Raw genomic sequence first — 18,786 nt, 5'->3', positions numbered from 1 at the left:
TAAAAATAATTTAAAAATAAAACCAAAAAAAAAAAAAACCCCAACCCAATCAAAAAATGGTCATAAGATCTAAATAGACAGTTCTCCAAAGAAGGCATATGGCCAAAAAGCACACAAAGAGATGCTCAGTATCACTCATTACTGGAGAAATGCAAATCCAAACCATGAGGTATTACCTCATGCCAGTCAGAATGGCCATCATCAAAAAGTCTACAAACAATAAAGGGTGTGCAGAAAAGGGAACCCTCCTACACTGTGGTAGGAATGTAAATGGTACAACCGCTATGGAGAACAGCATAGAGTTTCCCTAAAAAACTAACTTTAAAACTACTACATGATCCAGCAACCTAATCCCTGGGCATTGATCCTGAGACCATAACCCAAAAAGATACATCCACCCCAATGTTCACTGCAGAATTATTCCAATAGCCAAGACATGGAAACAATCTAAATATTCATTAACAGAGAAATGGATAAAGAAATGTGATACAGATATACAATGGAATATTACTTGGTCGTTAAAAAGAATGAAATAATGCCATTTGCAGCCACATGGATGGACCTAGAGATTATCATACGAAGTGAAGCAAGTCAGTCAGAAAAGACAAATATCATATGATACCACTTATAGGTGGAATCTAATAAAATTGATACAAAAGAACTTATTGACAAAACAGAAACAAATGCAGAAATTTTGAAATTACACTTAAGGTCGCCAAAGGAGAAAGCAGGGTGGAGAGGGATGAATTCAAAGGATGGGATTAACATATACACACTACTGTGGATGAAATAGGTAAGGAACAAGGACCTACTGTATAGCACAGGGAAGTCTACTCAATATTCTGCAATAACCTATATGGAAAAAAAGAATGGATATATGCATACATATAACTGATTCACTTTGCTGTACACCTGAAACTAATATAACCTTGTAACTATGTAATACAACCATACTCCAACAAATTTTTTTTAAAGCAACAGTAGTTGGGAGTTCCTGTTGTGGCTCAGTGGTAACAAACCCAACTGGTAGCCACAAAGACACAGGTTTGATCCCTAGCCCTGCTTAGCCGGTTTGGATCTGGCATTGCTGTGAGTGTCGAAGACACAGCTTGGATCCCAGGTTGCTGTGGCTGTGGTGTAGGCTGGCAGCTACAGCTCCAATTTGACCCCTAGCCTGGGAACTTCCATATGCTGGAAGTGCAGCCGCCAAAAGACTAAATAAATAAACAAACAAACAAATAAACAAAAGCAACAGGAGTCAAGATAATATGATGCTTGCATAAAGACAGGTGTATAGATTGACGGAATAGAATGGAGAATCTGAAAATAAACCCTTACATGTAGGATTAATTGATTGATTTTTGACAAAGGCTGAAAGAGCATTCAATGCAGAAAGATTTTCAACAAATGGTGCTGGGACAACTGAATATCCACAGGCAAAAGAATGAAATTGGACCCCATTTCGTACCCCATGTACGAGAGAGCAAAGTGTTTCGAGGGCGAGGGGGCGATGCTGTGTGTGAGTCTTCGGCTGCAGGGATAACCACAGGAGAGGAGGGCCCAGAACTGGACTAAGCCAGGCGGAAGCACCCAGGACCCTAAGAGCAGCTGTCGGGGTGGAACCGGAGGGTCGGTCGGGACGAAGCCTGTCTACGTGTGTTCCAGATAAATTCAGAGAGGAGTCCGTGACGGGATAGGGGACAACCGTTTCCGGGGCCTCCGCTGTAAAGTGACGGGAGGAGGGATGGGCCCGAGCACCTCCTGATCCCCACCCGCCCCCACCCGCCCCACCCCACCGAGAGGCTGCCGCAGGGGAGAAGGGCAGATGGCTGTCCCACGGGTGTGCCTGCGGAGACAGGACCTCAGCTCACGCGAAGCCTCTTCTAGATGCGTGGACGGTTCTCACCTCCTGACAAAGGAGGCTGCAGGGCGTGGGAACAGACACCAGACCAGGGGGAGAGCTCGTGGCTGTTCCCCTTGGCTGGGGTCTCTTTCCGGGGAGTGGCGTCTTGGGGTGGGGGCAGAGGGTACAGGGTGAGAGGGTCCTCCAGAACAGGAGGTGAGCGCGAGAAGCAGCACGATTGCCGGGGGGCTTCCAGAGCCCATCGAGGCCCGGGACAGGACCTAAGGGCCAGTACTGACTGGCCGTGCGGTGTTTCTCCAGCGCTGCTCAGCTACACGGGGAGGCGGGTGAGCTGGGCCTAATCTGGGTGAGTTGTGAAGAGCAAGCTGGTACAGCAAGATGCCTGCGTGCCAGGGAAGGGATGAAGGGTGCTTATTGCCCAGGAAGGGACAGCCAGGACCACGGGGGCGATGGTGTTAAGTGAAATAACTGGACAAGACTGAAGAAGCTAAGAGACAAGAGACTCAGGCTCAGAAAGAATGTTAAGAAGGGGGAAAAAATTATCCTAATCCCATTAGCATTTAATAGGGACTTTGAACCAGGAAATGCGCTTAAGATTTATGAAAAAAAAGCCAGCATTTAGCCCTTCTCACACACAGTCACTTACTGCTCTTCGGAAATGGGTGCTACAGCAGGCAAGGGATTGGCCCAGGCACACGAGGCTCCACCGGGAGCTGGGTCCAGAGCAGAGCGCTTCCCAAGCATCAGGTTCACACTGCTGTGACCGGCCAAGGCTTTCCGGCTGCCAAACTGACCACAAGCGTCCTGAGGGCAGCAGCGAGTCTGGCCTCCGCTGCCGGCTGCACGTTGAGGGACCGGTCTCCTGCCTGACCTGCCCCCCAGCACGGAGGCGGGGGCCCACCTGCCGAGACGGCGCTCCCCTTTCCGGTTTTTGCTGCTGCAGATAACCGCCTCCTTTATTGTATCCATAAATTCCCTTCCTAATAACAAGAAGGCATGCCAGGGCCTTGGCCTCCTGCCTTATTACACCACCTGAGGAGTGAGATAATCACCCAGAAATGTACTGCCTGGTGTGCATTTTATTACTTGAATACAAAACGATTCAATTCCAGAAACACTTATTTGGAGACGGCATGAAAGAAATAATAATCATACGAAAAGTAATTCCTCCTAATGCCACTGAGCGCACGGCGGGGACTCCTCCTCCTCCAGCGGGATACGGGCTGGGTGATCTGCGGGGTCTTCCCCGGCTCTGAGTCCTACCGATTGCAGCACCGTAAAAGCCGGTGCGACGGCAACGACAATGCCAATACTCCAAGGAGCCAAACCTGGCTCACTCTGAGGATGGAGCCTATTTGGGCGCTCGACCTAAACAGTCCCGTGTCAGCATTTTCCAACCAGCTCTGCTCTCAACGCCGCACTCTTCAGCAAACACTGCAGGCCACACACTGGTGAGGAACAGGAAGAAAGGCGCAGGCCCCCCAGCCCCGCAGGAGCCACCATCTAACTCAGGATTTGGTAAAGAACACGCCCAAGCCATGTGAGCTCAGCAGCTCAGCTCGTGCGGGGAGAGAGCGATTCCATTTTTGGATGTGGGGTTTTCTACTGTTATTAATATCAATACTTTTTTACATGCATTTATCCATTTTTTAAAAATGAGGGAGTTCCTGTTGCAGCGCAGTGGGTTAAGAACCCAACACAGTATCCTTAAGTGGGTCCGATCGCTGGCCTCGCTCAGTGGGTTAAGGATCTGGCATTGCCTCGCTGTGGCTTGGATCTGCTACTGCCATGGCGGTGGCGTAGGCCGGCAGCTGCAGCTCTGATTCAACCCCTAGCCTGGGAACTTCCATACGCCGCCCTAAAAAGAAAAAAAAATTCATTGTAGGGAGTTCCCTGGTGGTCTAGTGGTTAAGGATGTGGTGTCGTCATTGCTGTGGCTCGGGTTTGACCCTTGGCTGCAGGCATGGACTAAATAAATAATAAAATGTGAATACATAAATACTTCTAAAAAGCTATTGGGGCAGACGTGCAGCTTGAAAGCAGGGGTTCTTCAAATGTGGCCCCTGAACCAGCACATGAGCATCACCTGGGATCCTCTCAGCAACGCAAATTCTCAGGCTCCGCCCACAACCACCAACCTCGCACTCTGGGTGGGTCCAGCCATCTGTGTGGCAACGAGCTGGGACCCCTGTTTTAGAAGAACCAGAAGTTGATTTGTATTTTATTTATTTATTTTGTCTTTTTTTCTTTTTTAGGGCTGCACCCGTGGCACATGGAGGTTCCCAGGCTAGGGGTCCAATCGGAGCCATGGCTGCCGGCCTATGCCACAGCCACAGCAAGGCCAGATCCAAGCTGCATCTTCGACCTACACCACAGCTCATGGCAACGCCGGATCCTTAACCCACTGAGTGAGGCCAGGGATCGAACCTGTGTCCTCATGGGTGCTAGTGGGGTTTGTTAACCGCTGAGTCGTGACAGAACACCTGAAGTTGATTTATAACAGAGGTATATAGATTTTTAAGGAAACGCGTGTGTAAAGTTCTCTGCTTGATATCAAAATGCCTTTAAAAGACCAGCACATGTTACACTGAAGTGATTCCACTAAAGTCACCTCACCGAGAACCTACTTTGCCAGCCATCTTCATCAACCTTGTGAATTAGGTACCGTTATCCATATTATTAGAGGCAGAGAAATGCAACACCAGAGGGAGAAGGCAAATTTACTCATGAGGCCAAGACCCAGAGTCGCTTGAATTTAATCCTAGGCTTTCTGCCCAATTGGCTGGGTGTGTGTGCGTGTGCGCGCGCGCGCAGGTGTATGAGTGCTCTGTGTGTGCTCAGATAAACATGTGCACAAGAATAATGAAGTCTGCGCAGATGAAGAGAGTCATGAGGAAATCTCTCAGTCCTCAAGAGCGGATACCTGGCATTTGCAAAGCAGTCTAACAATGCTGCAACCTACTCAAAAGACCATGTGGAAAACTAAAAGCAAGTCGTCCATGTCAACACTCATCAAACGTCAGGATTCCGGGGTTCGCTACATCCACGTGCGAAGCCCGGCCGCCTTCCGCCGCCTCGGTGGCATGTTCCCTTACGAGCTTAGAGCCGGCTGGCTACTGTTCGAAACACAGGAATCATAAGAATGCAAGTTGATTTACAAAGATATTCCAAATGATAGGGTATCGTAAGAAACAACTTAGCCAGTCATCTGAATTCAATTTAGCAGAAAAATCCCTGGTTGCGAAGTGACCTCCTCCCCAGCCGGCGGCCCCGTGGGGCTGCGCCTGAGCTCTCCTCCGCCAGGGTCTCCCCGACAGCAGGGTCTCCTCGAAGCCCCACGCAGGTTCCTCCCCAACCTCCTCTTAACAAACACCTTCTCCGGCGGCAGTGAAAGTCTCAAGTGAGCTCACACAGGCTTACAAGACACACCCACATCAGCTCAGAAACCAAACTCCAAATCTCACGCCCACCCCTCAAAGTTGAACTGGGGTGACTATTTATCACTATTATAAATCATCGTATAGAAGAGGTGGAAACATAAAAACACGTTCCGGACAATGTTAAGAGAAAAGGTTCAGCAGGCACGCTCTACAGATACAGTGACGTAAAAACCTATCTTCGGCGTTCCCTCGTGGCTCAGCGGCCTTGTCACGGCTGCGGCTCAGGTGTGCTGTGGTGTGGGTTTGATCCCTGGCCCGGGGAACTTCTGCACGCCCGCAGGAGGGGCCAAAAAACCCCAAAACGAAACAAAACAGGTTCTCGCACGTGGACAGGTCTACAGGGCCTCACTCCGTCGACCAAAATTGCTATGTTGGGATGCGATGACATGGCTCTTTTTTATTTTAAACTTTCTTTGACAAACGTTATCACAGCACGTTAGATAGAACATGTCTGCCAGGGCCTACCTGCTGTCACCAGGCAGAAGGTGACCAGTCCTGCCTCTGTCAGGCTCCCCACCTTGCTTCCCACGGCCCTGTGGGTGCCTCTGCCCAGACCCTTCCCCCACTCCTCACCCAGCTGACTCCCCTCCCCTCCAGATCCCGGTGTGGCCACGACTCCCTTAGAAAGGCCACCCTGCTCACCTCGCCCACACCCTCCTGGTAGAGCCTCTCGTCCCAGCCTGTCCTTGCCCTGCGCTGCACTCCGTGCAGTAATTATACTTTCATTTGGGAAACTCTACACTGATTTTAGGCTCCATGATACAAAACAGCATTTCTACCTCATAGTACCGCCTGCCCCAGACGACTAGCACATCACTGGAGCTCCAAAAGTATTTTCAAATTAATGAAGGAAGGCTTTTCACAGCCATGCCATTCAAACAACACTCTCCTTGGAGGAGTTGCCGTCATGGCGCAGTGGTTAATGAATCCGACTAGGAACCATGAGGTTGCAGGTTTGATCCCTGGCCTTGCTCAGTGGGTTAAGGATCCAGCGTTGCCGTGAGCTGTGGTGTAGGTTGCAGACGCGGCTGGGATCCCGTGTTGCTGCGGCTCTGGTGTAGGCCGGTGGCTACAGCTCCGATTCAACCCCTAGCCTGGGAACCTCCATATGCCGCAGGAGCGGCCCAAGAAAGGGCAAAAAGACTAAAAAAAAAAAACAGCGCTCTCCTCCCGACACACACACACATCCTTCCATGAAACCATCACTCTCCTTCCCACCGGCCACCGTAAAAGTCTCGGCGTCACCCAGGATGTCTAACCGTCATCCCCTGGACTGGAACTAGGGACCAAGGTCAGAGCTTTTCTCCATTCACACCCGTGACCTTCACGACGGTTCAGTGTCTGTCTTCCCCGTTAGACCATCCACGAGCCGATGGGACCACACAGGACGACGGCAGCCCCAAAAAGCAGGCTTATTGAGTTTACCTGAATTGAGTGTCACGGCTGGGACCACTTACAGCAGCGTGACCGCCTTGCTGCCTCCTCAAGGAAGGGCTTGTTTTGTTTCGTTGGTCACGTGCCTTCTCTACCAGGGACACAACAATCTAATTTCAGAAAGTGCCTCAGAAATCCCCTCTTCCCTAAGGAATACCTGCAGACTCACCGCCACCCCTAACGTGACGACAGATACGGCAACAGAAAAACAAGTTGTCCGAGAGACTGACCACGCCTCGGCCGTCCACAGCTCTTCCCAGTTCAGAAGTGGTTTCCCCGGCAGCCTCTGAAAATGTAAGAGCTGAAACCATTACGCTCTCCCGGCTCCTGAGAGCAGACAAGGAGTGTTTAACACGTGCTATTTATAGTGCAGCCAGGCCCAAGCAAGTCCTGGATGCTGGCAGAGACAGGGCAGCGGGATGGTTCCCAGCCCAGCCGGGGAACGGAAAGTTGTGCCGCTCTGCCACCTACAGGAGGAGACGGGCACCCGCTGCCCAGAGGGCCTGCGGGCCCGCGTCCCTGGTCTGCAGGTTCTAACACCTGCCGTCCTGAGGCGCCCCAAACGGAGGACATTCGACTCTAAAAGGTGTAAGCCGATTCTTGGGGACCTGATCAGCTCCCAGACAGCTCGGGGACAAGAGTCGGTGTTTAGTACACGCTTGCTGTGTGGGCAAAACAAGACTAGATGGAAATGATCAGTGACGGCAGCGTCCCTGCCAACTTTCCAAGCACCTCCTCTCGAGGCCGCTGAGGTCCCTCTGAGCCCTCAGCGGACAGAGGCGTTCGGGAAAGAGGGGCATCTCTCCTGGCCCTGTCTCTCATGGTTCCTAGTCGGATCCGTTAACCACTGCGCCACGACGGGAACTCCCAGAACAATCATTTTAAAGTGCTGATCTTCTCATGTTACTTCCCTGCTTTAAAAATTCCAATTGCCAAAAAAAAAAAGCAAAAAATAAAAATAAATATACATAAAAACTCCAATTGTTCCTCCTGCTCTTAGAAAAACAAGGACTAGGAGTTCCCACTGTGGCACAGCAGAAACAAATCCTAGTAGGCGCCATGAGGTTGCAGATTCAATCCCTGGCCTCGCTCAGTGGGTTAAGGATCTGGTGTTGCCATGAGCTGTGGTGTAGGTCACAGATGTGGCTCCGATCCCGTGTTGCTGTGGCTGTGACGTAGGCCGGTGGCTACAGCTCCGATTCGACCCCTAGCCTAGGAACCTCCATATACCGTGGGTGCGGCCCTAAAAAGACAAAAAGACCAAAAAAAAAAAAAAAAAAAGAAAAACGAGGACCAAAGTCCTTCGTGGTGTCACAGGCTGCTGCTTTCTCCATCACCCTGGCCTCGGGCCTCTTCCTAAGCAGTCGGCGAGCTCTGTCCGCTTCACTAGGGAACGCGTCTGACACGCAGCCCCGTTCCTCCGTTCCTCACGTCACTACCCGAGTTCGTCCCCCCTCATCTGGATTCCGGAAACAGCCCTTTAAACCGCTGCCAGCTCTCCACCTCCCCTCTAATCCACCTCCTCTGTTGCCAGGATTTATCTTTCTAAAGCCCAGATACGGTGATGTTACCCCCCGCCTTAAAAACGCGCAAGGCAAAACAATACATGGTAAAACCTCATAGAACTATGTGCCAAGGGAAAAAAATGAGTGCATGTCCAAACCAGTGAACCCTGAATAAAGCCCCCATTTGTTACCAGGTCTGCAGCAATAGCGGCACCCTGGTTCTGCTAAGGGCACTATGGTTATTCCATAAGATGTTACCATTGGGAGCTGGCAGCACAGGAACTCTCCGGACTAATTCTGCAACTTTTTTGTGAATTCCTTTTTTTTTTTTTTTTTTTTTGTCTTTTTAGGGCCACACCTACAGATATAGAAGTTCCCAGGCTAGGGTTGAAGCAGGGCTGCAGCTGCCAGCCTATGCTGCAGCCACAAGCTGCATCTGTGACCTATGCCGCAGCTTGCAGCCATGGCGGATCTTTAACCCGCTGAGCGAGGCTAGGGATCAAACCTGCATCCTCACAGAGACACTGTTAAGTCCTTAACCCGCTGAGCCACAATGGGAACTCAAATCTACATTTTTTTAATTAAAAAAAAAAATCCCAAAACATGCACCACTTCTTCAGGGTCTACAGACTGAAGTCCGACTCCTTGTTGTAGGATATAAGATTATTCGCATCCCGAATAGCTGGCCCCAGGACACACCAAAGCTGCATGCCTGCTGCACTGTCACCCAGAATCCGAATGAATATACCATGGAGTTTCTCCCCTCTGAACAGAATGCACGCTTTTGCTAGAATTTCCTTCCTCCTTTTTCACCGCATCTCACTTCATCTTTCAAGACGGAGGGTAGAGCCCCCTTCTTCATGAAGCCTTCCCATCCTCCTTAAAACTAATCATGGTTTATACACCCAGAAAAAGACAAAAACTCGAATGGAAAGATACGTGTTGGGAGTTCCCTGGTGGCACAGTGGGTTAAGGGTCTGATGCCATCACTGCTGCAGCTCTGGTCGCTGCTGTGGCATGGGTTCGATCCCTGGCCTGGGAACTTCCACATGCCATGGACACAGCCAAAAACCAAAAGAAAAGATACAGGCACCTCCCTGTTCACAGCAGCACGATTTACAGTAGCCAAGACACGGAAGCAACCTCGGGTCCATCAACAGGTGAATGGATAGAGACGCTGTGGTGTGTACACACAACGCCATGTTAGCCATAAAAGAGTGAAATAACGCCACTTGCAGCATCGTGGAGAGACCCAGAGACGATCACACCGAGTGAAGTCAGTCAGACAGAGACAGCATCATACGATATCCTTACATGTGACACCCAATAAAATGATCTAAAGGAACTTACTTACAAAACAAATCAATTCATAGACATAGAAAACAAATTTAACGGTTACCAAAGGGGAAAGGTGAAGCGAGAGATAAATTAAGCATTTGGGATTAGCAGATAGACGCCACTGTATGTAAACCGGACAGACAACAAGGACCTTCTGCACACCTCACGGAACCTTATTCAACACCTCGTCATCACCTACAATGGACAAGAATGTGAAAAAGAGAAGATACATATCTGCATAACCGAATCACTGTGAGGCGCACGGGGAAACTAACACAACATTGGAAAAAGCCACTACGCTTGTTTTAAAAAAATTAAAAATTAAATTAAAAAATTAAAACTAATTTTTAAAACTATAAGACCCCATTTACAGAGAACGTGGTCGTACAGTTTTGCTTTGCCAGTTGTTCAAACTTCATAAAGAAAAGGACAAAAAGGCAAAAGGCCCCCATTTCCACGACCTTGCCAGGGGCCTGGAGGGACTTGGGAATAAAGTATTAATACCTCCCAGTCCATCCCTCTAACCCCACTTCGACTTCCACTTTGATGTCCTGCTTCCAGACTTTTCCCTTGGCTGCTTATCTGTGGGCGCTGCTGGTCAGGGAGCCCCTCTGGCGGAGGGGTCAGCGACACTCATCCTCCTGCACCCAGTACCTGCCACGTGGCCTGGCCTGCTGTGAGCACCCTGTTAATCTCTGTTCTCAAGGGACCGCAGCTATCAGCACCCAGCACTGCGAGGGCGAGGAGCGTGGGCTCAGTTCGCTCCAGCTTCTGAAAGCTAAACGACTTTCTGAGGGTGAGCAAAGCACTGGGGTGAGTTCTTCGGGTCACCCCTGGCTGTGCAGCCTGTCAGGGTAGGTTTCCTAAATAAGCGACGTCTAAGACCTATACGCACATGAGGACATCGAAACGTGCAAAGTGAGACAGAAAAGAGCAAGGATTGTAGAACCAAGGCCCCCCAAACGAGCACCGAGTCGCAGACCGTCAAATGCACTCGTTAAGCACAGACACAATTAGAAGCCGATTTCACTGATACACTTGCTTATTTGCCAGATAAGGACTGATGTCCAGTTTTTAACAGATGCTATTTATATCAGAATCATAACAAAAGTGCCATCCATCTGCCTTGGCATCCGGAGAAAACATAATTCAACACAAGAGTAAGAAATGTGCACAGCCAAACAGAAATGGCATCAGAAGCAAAAACTGTTGGAACTGGAATCATGGTGGGGCCGCGGGGGGGGGGGGAATAATTGCTTTTGATAAAATTGAAAAAGTTGCAAGCAACACAAACGATTTTGGCAGTTAAATGCAAATACTTGAGAAAAATCTTCTCCTTGTCTTACTCTGATAGCAAATGGATGTTTTGTCACATTTGGGACCCAGACACGCTCCAGCTCCCGTTTTAACTCTCCATGCTCTCGCCTACTCATTTACTGGGCACCTCTGCTTTTGGACAGTGGGAAAACGAAGTGTCTGGAGTCAGAAGACATGAAGTCAAATTGCTCTCACTATCCACCATGCAAACTCGCACGTTACTTAACCTCCTCCTGACCCGTTTTCCCGTGTGCAAAATGGAAATACAACCACTTTTCAAAGCAGATGTTCTTAGCTGGGAATCTAGGGACAAAGTCCACGGGCTGCACTTGTAGATCTTCAGACTCTCTGAGAGTAAACGCACAAGGGCACGGGAGATGATTTTTCTAGACAGAGGATATACACAGCTTCCAACAGCTTCTCGAGGGGCAAGGGACCCACAACAGTTAAGTGCCACACACTAAAGGCTGTGGCAGGGGCACAGTCTTTAAGGCATCAGCCCGCTGTGGCCCCCTTTGCCTGGCAAAGCAATAAAGCTAACTTTTTCTTCTTTACCCCCCCCCAAAATAAATAAATAAAAAAGAAAGGCTATGGCAGGACCCACATGTATAAAAGAGCCTGGCACGTAGAAGGCAGCATTTACCCCTGGATAGCTGTTGTGAACTTTCAGTCCTGGGACAGCACAGAAAGATAAACCAGACAGGAACAGAGCCCAGGGTAGAAGGGACAGAGACAGTTACGGGGTGAGGAGTTGATGAGTTTCATCTCCGGGTTTTATAGAACAAAGGAAGGCAAACCAAAGTCAATCCAGAAACACTCCAACAGGAGAAAACGACAGGGTTGGAGGCACCAGACATGTCGGGAGAGTGACCTAACTTGCAGTGTCCTAAACGCCCACAGAGAGCTTGGCATATAGCAGGTGCACGATAAATAGCTGTTAGGTACACAAGCAAACAGACGGGCCGGGGATCAAACCCACATCCTCATGGATACTAGCCAATTTGTTACCGCTGAGCCACAATGGGAACGCCCCTAAAAATTATTTCTATTCGAAATGTTTTCATTTCAAAAATTTCATGCAAATGCAATTGTCCACACTCCCTCTCTTAACAGTGAGGATACTGAGCCCATGCCCTGGTCACTCCGTAGTAAGCCTGGCCTTCGAGAGCTTGGTGAGGAAACCCGTGAAAACTGTCCTTTAGATGTAGGTGTTAGAAATGCTTTCTTGAAATCAGGACAAAGCAGGAAAGAAAAAAGAAAAGAAAAGAAATGCTTTCTTGGAGTTCCTGTTGTAGTACAGCGGAAACGAATCCGACTAGGAACCATGAGGTTTCGGGTTCAATCCCTGGCCTCACTCAGTGGGTGAAGGATCCGGCATTGCCGTGAGCTGCGATATAAGTCATAGATGCAGATCAGATCCCCCGTGGCTGTGGCTGTCGTGTAGGCTGGTAGCTGTAGCTCCGATTCGACCTTTGGGAACCTCCATATCCCCCAGGTGCGGCCCTAAAAAGCAAAAAAAGAAAAAGAAAAAAAAAAAGAAAGAAATGCTTTCTTGCTTTTGTTTTGTTTTGTCTTGTTAGGGCTGCACCTGCAGCACAAGGAAGTTCCCAGGCTACAAGTCAAATGGGAGCTGCAGGTGCCAGCCTATGCCACAGCCACCAACACTCAAGATCCAGGCCATGTCTGCAACCTACCACACAGCTCATGGCAATGCCAGATCCTTAACCCACTGAGCAATGCCAGGGATTGAACCCTCGTCCTCACGGATACTAGTCAGGTTTGTTAACTGCTGAGCCACGATGGGAACTCCCAGAAATGCTTTCTTTTTCCCAAAGGAATTAAAATGCCTCATTTGCCTGAACAAAATGAATTCAATTTCCTTCTTTTTTTTTCTTTTTAATTTTCTTTTTCCTGAGTTAAAGAAGCTCACAGCTAAAAAAAAAAAAAAAACAAAAAAGAATCAGACTCACAAACACAGAGGACAAACGTGTGGCTGCCAGTGGGAAGGGAAGGACGGAGGGTGGATAGGGATGGGGGGTCATCGCGGGAGTGTGTGAAATCACGTGTGCGAATCTTCTGACGATTAATGCACTACAGAATTTAAAGAATCTTTCATTCAATTTTTTTAAAAAAAAAAGTTCACAGCGGCATTTGCAGCCCAACGATATGATCTGAGTATTCTCTTTCCTCCTGAAGTTACTTTCCATACCCATTGTATGTATTCTTAAACGCCACCCGAAGCCCAGTGGGACTCCCAGAGACGCACGTACCCGAGAGTGTGAGAGTACTGGACAGGACCGACTGGAGCTCCCATCGTGCCTCAGGGGAAACGAATCTGATTGGTATCCATGAGGACGCACGTTCCATCCCCGGCACTGCTCAGTGGGTTAAGGATCCAGTGCTGCCGTGAGCTGTGGTGTACGTTGCAGACAGGGCTCCGATCTGGCATTGCTGTGGCTGTAGTGGAGGCCAGCAGCTATAGATAGCTCTTTTTCTTTTTTCTTTTTTTTTTTTTTTTTTTTTTTGTCTTTTTGCCATTTCTTGGGCCGCTCTCACGGCATATGGAGGTTCCCAGGCTAGGGGTCTAATCGGAGCTGTAGCCACAGGCCTACGCCAGAGCCACAGCAACACGGGATCCGAGCCGAGTCTGCAACCTACACCACAGCTCACGGCAACGCCGGATCGTTAACCCACTGAGCAAGGGCAGGGACCGAACCCGCAACCTCATTGTTTCTAATCGGATTCGTCAACCACTGCGCCACGACGGGAACTCCTTTTTTTTTTTTTTTTTTTTTTTTTTTTTTTTTTTTTATAGATAGCTCTGATTGGACCCTTAGCCTGGGAACCTCCACATACCGCTTTAGTGGGGTACAGCCCTAAAACACACAAAAAAAAGAACACAGGCTATGCTAGGGGGCAGTCCTGGAGCAGAAGCCACATGCCACCATCTATCCGTTTTGTAGCACCTTAACTTCTCAGCATCCCCCTGCCTCATCTATAAAGTGGGAATAATAATCATACATTTTCACAGGCAGGAGGTGAGCACTAAATTTTAAAAGGTAATGTGAGGCCCCAAACTGTGCCTGGAACAGTGCTCAATAAGTCTCAGCCAGGGAGTTCTGGTGACCTAGCAGTTAAGGATCCAGCATTGTCACTGTTACGGCTTGGGAAACTGCTGTGGCACAGGTTCGATCCCTGGCCTGGGAACTTCCGTATGCTGTGGGTGTGGCCAAAAAAATAAATAAATAAGTACTAGCCAGGAGGAGCACGTAGTAGTAGAAATAGTAAAACTGCATTAAAACAGATAAAGAGCTAATGGCCGGCCCTTGAAATAAATTAAACAAAACAATATTGCAGAAACCAAGAAAAAACCAAGAGAAAAAAGTGGAAAACAAAGCTCTTTCCCACTGGAAGTGTTATCATGTTTATACTTATCTCTATTCGCAGACTTTTCTAAACTCACTCCTTCCCTTTCCAACTCTTCTTCTAAATAGTATGGCTGTCCTAGACAGGATTTACTGAAAGGAATTCATATTTAAGTAGCACAGGGATCCCATCTATATAACTGCGCAAGCTAGATTTGGGGTATTTTTAGATAAATACACTTCACAAAAAGGTCAGCTCACTAGTGGTCCTTAAAGGAAGACTACGGCGGTTAGCTTCTTGCTTCGCCCACACCTTCTCATCTCTATTACACAGCTTACTTTTCGGTCCTGGCGGGGAAGAGGTCTTCCCAGAAAAACTTCAGTGACTCTCAATATCTCCTAAAACCTGAACATTCGCTCACTACACACCTGAAAAGAGGCTTTATGAAAGCAACTGTCTGGCTAACGCCCAGTGGCCTCCCAGTGGACTCCTGCTCTGGGCGGGCACTGGGCTACCTCACACCCTCCTGGAGCGGTTTTGTCTCTGTGTGCCAGTCAGATGGAGGGGTCATAGCACTGGTACTACGTGTAGCGATCGCTGCACAGGAAGAGGCGGAGAGCTGGAAAAGGCCGGGGAAATGGGAGACGACATGGAAAGAAAATTTAAAGTCTCAGTTAAGCATTTCTTTCTCTCTTTCTTTTTTTCTTTTTTGTCTTTTTAAGGCCACATCTGCGGCATAGGGAGGTTCCCAGGTTAGGGGTCGAACTGGAGTTGCAGCTGCTGGCCTATGCCACAGCCACAGCAACGCGGGATCCAAGCCGAATCTGTGACCTACACCACAGTTCCGCCAGATCCTTAACGCGCTGAGCAAGGCCAGGGATCGAACCTGCATCCTCATGGATGCTAGTCAGATTCATTTCCACTGAGCCACAATGGGAACTCCGAGCATTTCTTGAAAAATATCCACAAGCACCTACTGTGAGCCAAGCACTAAACCCAAGGCACAGGGGAAGGGAAAGGGTAGGTAGCTGAATAAATCCCTGCCCTCCTAAAGCCTGCAGGCGGGCTTAGACGAGAGGTTCACAGAAACTTACAGGGCCTTGCCTGACTCAGGTTCGAGTCCCCAGAACTTAGCCAAGTAAACGTTTGCTGAACGGAAGACAATGGGTAAAAGAGATGACAGAACTGCAGGATGTGAAAGTCGAAAAAAAATACTTTCTTTACAGCATTTCTGTAGAGCCACTCACTTAGGGGCACATACAACTTAAGAAACATTATTAAACTACTCCTCTTAAAGCAAAGAACGAGTTCCCGTCCTGGCTCAGCGGAAACGAATCTGATGAGCATCCATGAGGACACAGGTTGGATCCCTGGCCTCGCTCAGTGGGTTGGGGATCCTGCGTTGCCGTGAGCTGTGGTGTGGGTCGCAGACGCGGCTGGAATCCTGCGCGGCTGTGGCTGTGGCTGTGGCAACTACAGCTCCAATTGGACCCCTAGCCTGGGAACCTCCATATGGCCCAGATGCAGCCCTAAAAAGCAAGTTGGAATCCTGGTCCTGCCTAAGTTGTGTGATTTGGGGACAGCCCCCTTCACCCCGTGGAGTTCAAGTTCTCTCTCATCTAGAATATTGAGAATAGTGTAGAATATTCAGAAGACTGCTGTGGGGAACCAATGAGATAAGGGACAGGAAACATTTGTAAATTAGAGCGACGTGACCCTCAAAGAAGCCACCTTCCACGGTGCTGAGAGCCGGTGTTCCCCCATGGAAACAGGACAGTACCGTTCACCGCCATAGCCCCAGAGTCGACGGCGGCTCCTGGCACAGGCAGGCGCTCCGCACACACGTGCGCACACACACCTATGTCAGGGTGAGGAGGGGACGCTCTGGGCGCCGGGACTGCGGGGCCCCCAGGGCTGCCCGCCCAGGCCGTCCTCGGCCCCCCGGCTCGCGCGCGCTCGCGGAGGCCGCGCCGCCTTACCCCGGCCCCTTTCTCAATCCTCCGCCTCGCGGGGTCACTTCCGCGCACGGACCCCAAGGTCTGTCCCCGTCCTCAGAGGCTCAGCCCACTCGGTGTCTCTAGGACGCTGTTGCCCGAGCGACGACGGCACTCGCTGATTGGAGCACAACTTTCCGTGCCTGGAAAGAAGCGGAGCTCCGATTGGCCAAGGCGACTGCGGACTAGCGAGAGCGGAGAGGCGTGGCCATGCCTGCCTGGTGGCTCCGCCCCCGAAGAAAGAACTTCCGCCGGAAGTCCTTTGCCCCGAGCGCGGGAACTTGCTCCCGCCCTGGAAGTCGGGGAGGCGAGGTTCTGTTAACGGGCCTGGGCGAGAGCTGTCGGATGCGTCCCGCAGAACCGCCTCGGACTGCGTGGCGACGGAAAAGCCAGACCCCGCCTGCCAAGCGGGGTTTTACGTGTAAAAACCAAGCTTACCCATTGGGGTCTGATGTCAGGATGAAGGGAGAATGTATCTAAAGCCCCGGTCAGGACCCACGGCGATTGTGATGGTTGCATTGATTAGTGTGACTAGTTGCGTCCCGCTGGCCTCCCCCAGGAGACCTGGTGAAGGCAGGACAGGTTGCTTTGCCCATCCCATATCCCCAGCCCCTGCCGCCAGCACATAGATGGTTGGTGAGGTAGAGAGCCACCAGCTGAGCCAGTTACTCACACCCACAGCCTGAGCGGAAGCCCAACAAGTCATGTCCATAATAATAGTAGCGATAGGTAATTGTTGTCCCTGGCGCTCTGAGGGGGAGCACTTCCCTTTCTGTCACCCTTCTAACTACATGCTATTTAACATAACAGCCCTTTGAGGCAGGTACTATAATTATTCCTATTTTACAGAGAGGAAACAGGTGCAGAAGTTTCAAGGACACAACTGATCAGTGGAAGAATCAGGATTAGAACCCAGGCAGGCTAGCTACCAAGTCCAGCTCTCCATCATTCTGCCATACCACTCACTGTGGGAGAGAATCATGGCCCAGACACACAGCTCCACTGAGGAATCCCTGCCATAGGTGTCTGACAGCAGGGAAGTTACAGGGTGGCCTGCTGAGTGTCCCAGAGAAGGCTGTTTTATGGTCCCTGCTTGTGACTGTCCATCACTGGCAAGCCAGTTTCCCTACTCACCAGGACAATAAATTCAGGTCTTCTCTCTCCTCAGACTTCCAGCATCCTTTACCTCATCACCCTGAGTGAATGACCTCACCTCAGGTCTCACTGAGAAAACCAGCCCATGAGAAGGGAACCCAAGGTTGCCCCACAGCCACTTGGGCACCCATCTCTTTTGCCCTTGTTCCAAAAGATGAAGGGTTGCTATTCACAGAGGCCACTTCCACCACTTGTGTCCTAAAACCCATCTTCATTTGCCATCTCTTGGACTTCACTGCTTATGTCAGCAATTGGCAAAGTGTGGTCTGGGAACCCCTGGGTGTCCTGAGACCCTTTCAGAGATTCCATAATTGTCAACATATCTTCATATAAGGTGTTTCTTGCATTTTCACTCTTATTTTTGCCTAAGTGTCACACATCATGTATCTTCTGGAAAACCCTACTGTACACTTCCTAGAAAAACTCTTTATCATTTTTATATGTAACAGGATTAAATTGCTAATATTTTCTTTAGGATTTTTGTTTTGGTTTGGTTTTTATTTTTTTTTAGGGCTGCACCTGCGGCATATGGAAGTTCGCAGGCTAGGGGTTGCATCGGAGCTACACCTGCTGACCTGTGCCACAACCACAGCAACACAGAATCTGAGCTGTGTCTGCAAACTACACCACCACTCACTGCAACTCCGGTCCTTAACCCACTGAGTGAGCCAGGGATCAAACCCTCAACCTCATGGTTACCAGTCAGATTCGACTAGTGCCACAACAGGAACCCCAGGATATTTGTTTATCTATTGGACACCCAAAATTTTATTACACATTCACAGCCATGCTCATTAATTTATGTATTGACTATGACTTCCCTGAGTAAATGGAGGAGTTGAATAGTTGCAAAGAGACTGTGTGATCCACAAAGCTTAAAATGTTTACCAAAAAAAAAAAAAAAAAAAAAGGCCCTTTGCCAAAAAAAAAAAAAAATGCCAATCTTTGATCATTTTCATGGGAGAGACTCAGCAATAATTTCCCTTTTTTGTAATGGTCATGTCAGATTTTAACATTAAATTTATACTGGCCTCATAAGAGTAAGTTGAAAATTCTTTCACTTTTTCAGTTCTCTCAGAATTTGTATGATGCTTGTGTTTTTGTTTTTTTTTTTTTTTCTTTAAATGTTTGGAAAAATTCAGTGGTGAAGGTATTTGGTCCTGGCATTTTCTTCATGGAAGGTTGTTCGTAACCTGTTCAAGTTCTATATTACTACTCAGATTTTTATTTCTTTTTGTGTCTATTTTGGTAAGTTGTGTTTTCCAAAGAACTTGTCTACTTCATCTTAATTTTCAAATTCACTGGCATAATATCATTTATAATATCCTCTTGGTACAGCATCTGTTGGATCTAGTGTGACAAATCTTAAATCT

General features: G+C 49.0%; 1 protein-coding gene across 1 annotated transcript in view; it reads right to left on the bottom strand.

Annotated features, from left to right (window-relative positions):
- Positions 1-16,451, bottom strand: part of EFCAB6 (EF-hand calcium binding domain 6) — a 241,137-nt gene extending 224,686 nt beyond the window's left edge. Inside the window, 1 exon segment of the mRNA XM_021091409.1 lies at positions 16,244-16,451. The gene's annotated coding sequence lies outside the window, so the exon portion shown is untranslated.

Source organism: Sus scrofa, chromosome 5 (assembly GCF_000003025.6).
Source record: "Sus scrofa isolate TJ Tabasco breed Duroc chromosome 5, Sscrofa11.1, whole genome shotgun sequence".
Taxonomy (NCBI): domain Eukaryota; kingdom Metazoa; phylum Chordata; class Mammalia; order Artiodactyla; family Suidae; genus Sus; species Sus scrofa.
This window is presented reverse-complemented; position numbering and strand designations above follow the sequence as displayed.